Source organism: Physeter macrocephalus, chromosome 14, assembly GCF_002837175.3.
Source record: "Physeter macrocephalus isolate SW-GA chromosome 14, ASM283717v5, whole genome shotgun sequence".
NCBI classification, from domain to species: Eukaryota; Metazoa; Chordata; class Mammalia; order Artiodactyla; family Physeteridae; genus Physeter; species Physeter macrocephalus.
In genome coordinates this window covers 17,597,235-17,607,955 of record NC_041227.1, presented here as the reverse complement: position 1 = coordinate 17,607,955, position 10,721 = coordinate 17,597,235, and the positions used below count along the sequence as shown (strand labels likewise).

At 42.2% G+C, this 10,721-nt stretch overlaps 1 pseudogene; it reads left to right on the top strand.

The window, feature by feature from the left end:
• Positions 1-6,653: 6,653 nt before the first annotated feature.
• Positions 6,654-10,721, top strand: part of LOC114487781 (biogenesis of lysosome-related organelles complex 1 subunit 4-like) — a 6,526-nt pseudogene continuing 2,458 nt past the window's right edge.

Genomic DNA, 10,721 nt, shown 5'->3' with positions numbered 1-10,721 from the left:
CTGAGCCTGCGCTTTAAAGCCCGTGAGCCACAACTACTGAAGCCCGGTGAGCCTACATCTCGTGTTCCACAACAAGAGAAGCCACTGCCATGAGAAGCCCACGCACCGCAACAAAGAGTAGCCCCGGCTCACTGCAACTAGAGAAAGCCCGCGCACAGCAACAAAGACCCAACGCAGCAGAAAATAAATGAATAAATAAATAAATTTAAATAAATAAATAAAGTGATCCTCACACACTATTTAATCCTCAGTATTCGACCTAGTTTAGATGCAAAGGACTAAGACTCAGAGATTAACTTGTTCAAAGACCTCACCATTGAGCAGAAGTGCAAGAGCTCAAACTGAAATATCCAGGCTTCCCTGGTGGCACAGTGGTTGAGAGTCCACCTGCTGATGCAGGGGACACGGGTTCGTGCCCCGGTCCGGGAAGATCCCACATGCCGCGGAGCCACTGGGCCCTTGAGCCATGGCCGCTGAGCCTGCGCATCCGGAGCCTGTGCTCCGCAACGGGAGAGGCCCGCGTACCGCAAAAAAAAAAAAAACCAAAAAACTGAAATATCCTTTCCACTATATTATGGGTGCCTGATTTGGCGGTGGGTGGGGGGAGACACATGGAGCCCCTCCCCACCCAAGGCTATTCACATTCTTAATCAGAGAAAAATGATATAAGAGAAAGAGGTCCAAGCTCTGAAGACTTTTAAACCCAATCCTATTTCTGACACTCTAACATATGGAGGGCAATAGAGCCATGCAGTATTAATATTCACTTTCTCACTGTTTTTTTTCCTATGTACTTTAAGAACCATTTGTTCCTGAGATGTTTATCTTTTCAAGACATTATCTTTGAGACTCTTTAAAATTAGACCCTGTGCTGTAATTTTGATCCTACAAAATTATTTTCTCTGGACTACTTTTAATTGAATATTAATTTTGAAGTCTGTTCCTGTTGTGATGCTACTCTGATAATCCTTTTGATCCATGGTATAAGATCTCTACTAAGATCCATTTGGCTTAATTTAATGTATATTAGTGAACACATCCCTAACTAACTTCGGTTTATCTTAAGTAGTACTTCCAAATTAAAAATTCAAGGCAATTCAATAATCAGCATTACCTAGACTTATGAGCCATTACTAAAATTTTTTTCCATGGAATCCCCCAAATGCCTATACTCATGCACAATTGTTAACATGGAGTTTGCTACTTAAGTTCTCATACCTAAGCTTTATTATCTAAGGCACTTATTCCCAAGAATTACTATTTCACAGCAAGTTGAGCTGGTCACTTTAAGCAACCATCTGAATAAATGAAAAATAAAAGTAACTCTCAGGTGCTTTGAGTCTTCTCAGTTTAAAAATATTGGGGTGGGGGGGCTTCCCTGGTTGCGCAGTGGTTGAGAGTCCGCCTGCCGATGCAGGGGACACAGGTTCGTGCCCTGGTCCGGGAGGATCCCACATGCCGCGGAGCGGCTAGGCCCGTGAGCCATGGCCGCTGAGCCTGTGCGTCCAGAGCCTGTGCTCCGCAGCAGAGGGGCCGCGGCAGTGAGAAGCCCGTGTACCGCAAAGAAAAAAGTATTGGGGTGGGGACTTCCCTAGTGGCACAGTGGTTAAGAATCTGCCTGCCGATGCAGGGGACACGGGTTCGAGCCCTGGTCCGGGAAGATTCCCCCACATGCCACAGAGCAACTAAGCCCGTGTGCCACAACTACTGAGCCTGTGCTCTAGAGCCCGCGAGCCACAACTACTGAGCCCGTGTGCCACAACTACTGAAGCCCACGCGCTTAGAGCCCGTGCTCCGCAACAAAAGAAGCCACTGCAATGAGAAGCCCGCGCACTGCAAAGAAGAGCTGCCCCCACTCGCCACAACTAGAGAAAGCCCGCGCGCAGCAACAAAGACCCAATGCAGCCAAAACAAACAAACAAACAAACAAACAAAAAAATATATATATAGGGGTGGCAGGTAGTAAAAGAGTACCCTTTGAAGAACCATGATGACGGAAGACATACTGAGTTCTGTGGTTTAAAAAAACAAAAACAAAAAAAACCCCCACAAATAATGAACTAGGCATTTCACTGATTAAATGTATCTAAAAGATAAATCCCTGGTTATCTTTCTTTTTTAATTGAGGTATAAATGACATATAAGCTCTGGGTGATTTTAATAGAAAACCCATAATTCTATTAAAAGGTTGAGAAATTACCCACATCAATACACTTCCTTCACTTCTAAGCCCACCTTTATTGCTGGAAGAAGTTCTTTCAGCAGTAACCACCTTGCCTTAGACTTACTCTTAGAAAAGTAAGAACCAGGTATACATTTGGCTCCTACTTAGCCCAAACCTAGATATAGATACACCATCTTTTATTTTACGGTGATTGCTTAATAGTCAGAAGAGAGCCACATAGGCTATGCAGTTCAGTTAGGTAAAGACTCTATCTACCAACTCTAGTTATGTGTTACTGTTCACTGTGTAAATGTCAGGAAGATTTAAAATGTTAACAGAGAATACCAGTGAGGGAAGGAAAGAGCCACCAACTCACTACTTCAAACCTAACATTCAAGATAAAGATCCATCTCAGAGCAGAAGCTGTCTGATCAAAGTTTAAATTTTAAAATGTGGGTAAAGAGACACCTTCACATACTCATTTAAACCTCAATAGCTTGTGAAGCATAGAAATATCATCCTTGTTTACAGATGAGAAAACAAGGTATATGTATGCTAACGCACACATATACAATCTAAAAAAACGGTAGTGATGAACCTAGTGGCAGGGCAGGAGAAAAGGCAGAGAATGGACTTGAGGACACGGTAGGGGGGTGGGGGGAGCTGGGATGAAGTGAGAGAGTAGCACCAACATATATACACTACCAGATGTAAAATGGATGGCTGGTGAGAAGCTGCTGCATAGCACAGGGAGATCAGCTTGATGCTTTGTGACGATCTATAGGGTTGTACAGCAGAAACTAACACAACACTGTAAAGCAATTATACTCCAATAAAGATTAAAAAAACAAAAAAAAAGAAAGAAAGAAAAAGAAAACAAGGTATAGCAGCCAGGGCAAGTTTCATAGTAAGAACAGGGACTTAATCTAGATTGTTCTGATTTCTACTCCAACTTTCTATTTTACCACAGCTGCTCAAGAGCATTGTATCTCCCCAGAGCCTCCCTCTTCACCACTTATTCCCCTACTTCGATAGCAATCTGGTTCCAGTCTTAATACCATAGCATCTCTTGAAGATACAAGGGGTCTAAGGCTATCTCTCACAGCATATAATTAAGGGCAGCCTGTGACATCTTTTTTTTTTTTTTTGGCTGCCCTGAACGCCATACGGGATCTTAGTTCCCCAACCAGGGATCAAACTCACGCCCCCTGCAGTAGAAGCACGGAGTCTTAACCACTGGACTACCAGGCACGTCCCAGCTGTGACATCTTATTAGAAGCTTACCAATTACCACCTGACTGGGGTTTCTGGAATCTGGACTAAGGCAGTATGCTACCAAAAAGGGGAGATGAGAGGGACTTCCCTGGTGGCGCAGTGGTTAAGAATCCACCTGCCAATGCAGGGGACACGGGTTCAAGCCCAGGTCCAGGAAGTTCCCACATGCCGCGGAGCAACTAACCCCGCGCGCCACAACTAATGAGCCCGCATGCCACAACTACTGAGCCCATGTGCCACAACTACTGAAGCCCGCACGCCTAGAACCCATGCTCCGCAATGAGAAGCCACTGCAATGAGAAGCCCACGCACCACAACAAACAGTAGCCCCCGCTGGCCGCAACTAGAGAAAGCCCGCATGCAGCAATGAAGACCCAACGCAGCCAAAAATAAATAAATAAATAAATATTTTTAAAAAGAGATATTTAGGGGCTTCCCTGGTGGCGCAGTGGCTGAGAGTCCGCCTGCCGATGCAGGGGACGCGGGTTTGTGCCCCGGTCCGGGAGGATCCCACATGCCGCGGAGCGGCTGGGCCCGTGAGCCATGGCCGCTGGGCCTGTGCGTCTGGACCCTGTGCTCCGCAACGGGAGAAGCCACAACAGTGAGAGGCCCGCGTACCGCAAAAAAAAAAAAAAAAAATTTAAAAAAAAGGGGGGGAGATGAGAAGGTTTTCCCACAAATCTGTACTATTCCCATTAAATTCTGATTTATTTTTTTATTTTTAGAATTTTATTTATTTATTTATTTATATTTTTTTTATTATTTTTTTTTTTTGTGGTATGCGGGCCTCCCTCCGCTGTGGCCCCTCCCGCCGCGGAGCACAGGCTCCGGACGCGCAGGCCCAGCGGCCATGGTTCACGGGCCCAGCCGCTCCGCGGCATGCGGGATCCTCCCGGACCGGGGCACAAACCCGCGTCCCCTGCATCGGCAGGCGGACTCTCAGCCACTGCGCCACCAGGGAAACCCCTATTTATTTTTTTATACAGCAGGTTCTTATTAGTTATCCATTTTATACATATTAGTGTATATATGTCAATCCCAATCTCCCAATTAGATTTAATGAATACAAAAACATAGTGTCTACCAAACTCTCAAAATTAGTTCCCTTCCTCCCACTTCCCCTTCTGCTGCCAAGCAAGAGCTTAGATAGCTGACTACAAAGAAATAAAGGGGCTACCTTATAGGAGCTGGGTAAAGCAAGGGGGTCTTAGCCAATGAGATTCCCTAATCCACTGATCTTGAAATCTGCTAGATCAGTCTTCTGCCCAACCAGTATTTTGCCTACAAAACTTTATAAATCTAGGCATTCGTATCTGGTAGCAAGATTAAAATCTGGACTTTTACTAAGGGGCAATGAGTACACTTCTAGTGTATTCTAGTGTAGGAATAACCTTCAACTTAAAACTTTTTTTTGGTGAACTCCAAATAGCCAAGGATATCTCCCCCAAGAAGACTCCTGCCCTCTACCTTTTCTAGGCTGTGCTGAGAAAAATACAAAGAATATTGGACCAAGGGTTGGTGGATGTGTTTTTGTTCTTAAAATACAGGAAAATGTCATAATACCCAGGGATCTATTAAACTTGTTCTCAGCAACGTCAACAACAAAGACGAGCGAATTAAAGTCCTCAATTATGCTGACTGCTTTAACACCTTTTGTTGAAGCTTATCTAGGTGTGTCTCAGGAATGCTAATGAACTGAGTTCTTGGTTCCTTAAATCCACAGAAACAAAGTTAACTTCAAAGGCTCAGAGAGGAATTAACAGAGACTGGTAGAGATGCACGCACCTCTACCCAATCTAATGCGGAGGGCAGAAGGGAGACGTAAATAAAAATATTTACTATACATTTCAGAAAAATTCTCAATAACAGTACAGAAAGGTAAAGTTGGCAGGGAGATAACTGAGTGGATCTAAAAATATAAGGCAACAAATTAAAAACGAGTACCTACCAAAAAGAAATTTAAAACTTAAGTTGCCAATATCCCTTGCCATTTCTTTCTTAACTAAACCTTAGAGACATAAATGACAGATAAAGACACAATACAAACTTTGACAATGGGTGGTCTAGCTTGATGATATTACAATCTGTATAACCTAGACATATACTTGGGTCACTTCTCTCCCAGTCTGAAAAATATTTAGAATCTTTCTTGAATATACAGAATAAATATCATTTTAAACAATATCTACTGCTGCTAAAATCATTTAGCAAACTATTAATCATTTCCTACAACACTACCCAAAATACCATTAATATCTAACAGATATTCCACTCTAAGCTTCTTCCCACCTAATAAAGCCAAGGCTACACCCACCATCACCACTCCCCCATCTTTACCACCCTGCGCGGTACCCAGGCTCTATGCTATCAACACAGAGCACACTACACATTGCCCACACCTAGATAGGCAGGTGGTGGGGGAAGGGCAAAGGTTGGCAAATGCTACTTCTTCCATACCGATGGCCTCTATTTTACATTTCCTACTTTAGCTACTGGCCTGAAGCCATGGGGATGGAAAGCTGCTTCACAAACTTCAGATTTACAAGGCATGGAAACAGAAAAGACTTGTTCTAACTATTACTGCTCAAAGTTTAAACACAATCTAAAAGCCTCCTTTAAACACAATATCTCATTCACTTCTAAAGGGCCAGTTGGGAACTTCTCCCATCCCAAACTTTTTACGTTAAGAAGCCAAATTCTCAACTGCTTGCCCAAATGCCCTCATTTCACAAAGTTAATGAATTAAAAAATAATTAAGGGGCAGTCAGATAATCTTAACCACAGGATACAGAAAAGTTAGTGAACTGACTCTCTTCCGTCTCCAAATGCAATGAATGGACCATATTTTACCTTTCTTTCAAGACAGTTTTTAAACTCAGGATCCCACATCAAATACTCATTTCAAGCATTTCCATAGCCTCATTCAAAAGTAAATAATTACATTGGAATCTATTTTTCCCAGTGAACCTAGAACTTTATTGGAGTTCAACATAGTTTCATATGGAAAACACGCAATCCATCACAAAACACTTCTGGAGAAATAACTTTGGGTTTGAAGAAAATCAGTATTCTGCACTGTTAAGTATGGCAAAAGCTGTTAAAGACCAATAATATACATATGCACTCATACCCAACTACTAGGAAATAACATGAACAACTGCAGTATGTCTGAAAGTTCCTAAAATGAAATACACCCAGAAAGCACAACAGAATCATGTCCGATACCATTGGCAGCAACAGGTAATTGTTACTGTGATTAACATACAACACATATTCACAAGCTCAGAAGTCAGCCATGTTTTCTGCATGCCCCCACACATGCCGAAAACAAACAAAAACCCCCAACAGCCTAATTTTAGAATATAAGCTTTGAGACATGTTAAGAATCCCTGGCACTTGTATAAATGGATACTGACTCACTGAGACCTAGAACAAACTAATGAATCTCTCTTCAGATTCTCACAATTCCCCGTTATTATGCTGATGTTAAAGGAAAAAAGCCAGACTCAATTCTTTTTTTGCTACTATTGGTTAAAATGAGATTTTGGAACTGACCCTGACTTCCTATTTTCCATTTTACTTTATCTACTTACCAAAGACAAGTATGAGTTAATTATAGCAAGCAATATTATCCAGTTTTCACTTTTTAAACCATGAGGTATTTCTGATTTAGTAACTACTTGATTTTCTTGTTTTACCGGTAACATCGGAATCTAAAATTTGTTTGTGAGTTCTGACATGCTAGTAATCTAAAAAGCACATGTTGACAAGCAACTCCGTTTCATCTATAAAGATTCTACAGCAGCTCACTAATTCTGAAAAGGTGCCCCCAAGAAATCTGGCCGCAGTGGAAGGAAGGACAACACTGGAGCCCAGAGCTTAAGTGTTTCTGGATGGAGTAGGAAGACGTGCCAGATTTCATTTGAAGGTGCCATCAGTTTGGTTTTAAAAATGTGATGGGAATGTTCAGATAGCCACATCATTAGCTTTCCCACCTGTCACCCCAACCAGTGCCCAACAGCACAGAAGTATAACTATCTGTTAGCATCAGAAACAATTTATATTTAATTCCATCATCCAGTTTGAATCCACTAAGCTATTAGAATCAACACAAGATAATGCCAAACAATGAGCCCATGTAACATTTCTGAGAATAATCACTGATGAAACCAAGCATTATACTTTACTCATGCCAGGAAGGAAAGAACCCTACTACTCCAGAGTAGATGGGCAAAAACATCAAGCTCTTGAAACAGCAATAGGACCAGTGACCCCCAACCTGATGTTACGATTATCAACACTACAGATAATTCAGTAGTCTGCACAGTACTGTGCTAATGACCCAGCCCCACTTCAATGAGTGCTACCAACACCTAGAAAAAGCAGCCTTTTCTCTTAGGTATAAGAGATTATGGTTTCTGCTCCTGAAACTCCCAGCAATACTTTAAATATAAATACATTTCACAAATAACAGATATTTCCCAGCAGTTGAGTATGGGCTGGAATGTTCTAAATTCTATACGCACAGTTAACAGTCTTCACTATTGTAAAGAATGAACTCCAAAGGCAAAAAATCTTTTAGCTCTTAGGGGATAAGGGCAGGCAAATGAGAGAGTTTTGTTTTAACATTATTGGCACAGTTCATCTGTAAGATGGGTTAGGTCCACTTAAAATCATGCTTAAGCAAACTCTTAATACAAAGATCAACAATAACTTGTCTGAGCATAATTAAACATTGATTTTTATCTTTTAAAAACTCTTTCAGTTACATAAATCAATCACTAGTTACTAAGTATTACTTAACAGAGCAGGCACACAGCTACTAATACTACATCTTTCTTCTAGACAATATTTACAAAGATAATCCTCCACTGTCAGATCCTCAGTGTGGTGGGGAAGCAGTTAAAGTGCTTTTTCTCTTGAAGGAGCAGGTTTAGATAAAAAGCAAACAACAAACTATCAAATCTTCCCCTCTTGCCTTTTTCAGCTCTGTAAGAAAGTAGAGATGAGGCAGCTTTTAATTTCTTCATACTAGAAACATATATAGCATAGTGGCTAAGCTTGTGAGCTTTGTAGTGCCAACTCACTGCCCTTGGGAAAGCTAGTAAATATACCTAAGGCTCAGTTTCCTTATCTATGGAAATGGAGATAACAGTACCCAACTCATAAGGGTTCTTCCAAGAATTAAATTAAACTAGATGATCCAATGGAAAGAACTGAGATTCATGCCTGATAGACAGTAAACATTTAATAAATATCAGCAATTATTGCTATTACAAGTGAAAAAACACATTCTAAAAGTCAATAAAGCCAGTTTACTTCAGTCTCTACAAAAATGGCACTAAAAAGCAATAACCTACCCAGCCTACAATCATTCACATATTCAAGAGTTCCTTTGTATAACCTAGGTGAGAACCATGGAGGTTAACTTTCTGAGGAGAAAGGACTACACTTTGTTTCATTACTAGATACATTACTTACTCAGCCCAGTCTGAGAGTCAAAAGAACACTTATTCTGTATTAAGATCCTACCTTCCTCCAAGAGAGGTCAAAAGGACTTCTTACATCCTCACCTGCCACATCCTTTCTTTGCTCCCACATCCCAAAGAAACATATCTACACTCTGTGGTTTTCTAACAGCAGGGGCCTCATCTCCCACTTTTAAAACTCTGATAGGTTGACTAAACATAGTTAAGAAATACTCCAACTCCTGACACTCAGCACCTAGTCTTGCACAACACCAAGCCCAGAAGCTACCTCCTCTGAGAAATTTCCCCACCCCCAGACAAAATTAAATCCCCTAGTCACCTAAAGCATTTTGGGTACAGATTTGCCCCCCAGCACCTACCTTGTAATTAACTAATTATGTCTCCACCAGATAGACTGGATTGAAGGCAAGAGCAGCACTTTGTGGCCAAAGGTTCAGCTCTAGCACTAAGCACAGTGCCTGGCATATATTAGGTGCTCAAGAAATGCTACACTTTAACCAGATTCTCTCCTCGCAGAGTACCATCTCTTGCTGGATGCCCTACTTCAAAATCTGAACATAAGGCTGCTCGCAGTAGAACAGGCTAACACGATGGACTGCTGATTACAACATCAGAAAACCTAGTCATCAGCTTCTCCCATTGGATAGGTTCCCAGAACCCAAACTCAACTGAGCAGGATTATGTACCATCAGAATCAGTGGGAATTCCCAGCACACTACAGAGGGTACCTTCTCCTTCAACAGGATTGTTGAAAAGCTTGCAGGGTGAGCTTTCTATTGGGGGAATCTTCACTCGGTAACTGAAGTGGAAATACTGAAAGAATAAATGCCTTGATTTGGCTGAAAAGGGTACAAAACATAAAGGTCAGGCAAAAGCAAGCTAGCTCTCGATTCCTTAAAAACAGCAGCTTCTGAAAAAGAATGAACAGGAAGCAGAGGTGGGTGCTGGTCATCTTTGTTTCAATAAATAAAATCATTTTTTCTACCCCACAGCCCACGAGAAAAGCCAATACACCAGGCCAGATAAGATGCTCAGCAACCTTTCCTCCTGACAACTATACTTAACTGCATTTCTTAAAAAAAACAGTGCCTTAGGAACCTCAGCCCCACTGAAGTTCTAGTCAGTAATACTTTAATTAAAAAAAAAAAATCAACATGCCTGAGCCCAACATTTACAATGGATGGCCAACAGAGAACTTGCAAACTTTCTGAAGGCAGGTACCACTACCTTTGCAAAGAACACAACTTGGGGAAAGCAATCTCAAAATATAAAGAACTCCACAAAGGAGGGCTTTAGCTTTAGAGCCCTATTTCCTACCATAAACGTCTTACCAGGGAAGGGGAGGAAAAAAAAAAAATCAACAGTTGCCGAAGGGTATCTTTTATTCTGGAAGCAGAAAAGGAAACAAACAAGCAGTAAGAGGGAATAACACCCCAAATAAAGTTCTCTTTGGGAAAAAAAACAGTAACAATTCAGGCTCCCAACCTTCCCCCTGGTGAGGTCTGTGATTTACGTGGCTTTGCTCCGCAGAAAGCTTTTTCTGGGCAGCTCAAGGAAGGAGCCGAGGGAGGGAGAGAAAGAGACATAGGCACAGAAAGGAGAGGAGAGAGAAAAAGAAAATGGCGCAGAGACTAAGTCCTGACTGTCGACAAGGCGACTTTCCCGGGAGGAATCCGGGCCCGGAAAGGCTGCCAGAGGCCCGGCGGCGGGCGACGCGGGGTCTCCGTTGCCCCCTCTTGGGAGGGCCGCGATCTGGGGGCGCTGGGGTCCCCGGAAGGGTGGTCCAGAGGCGG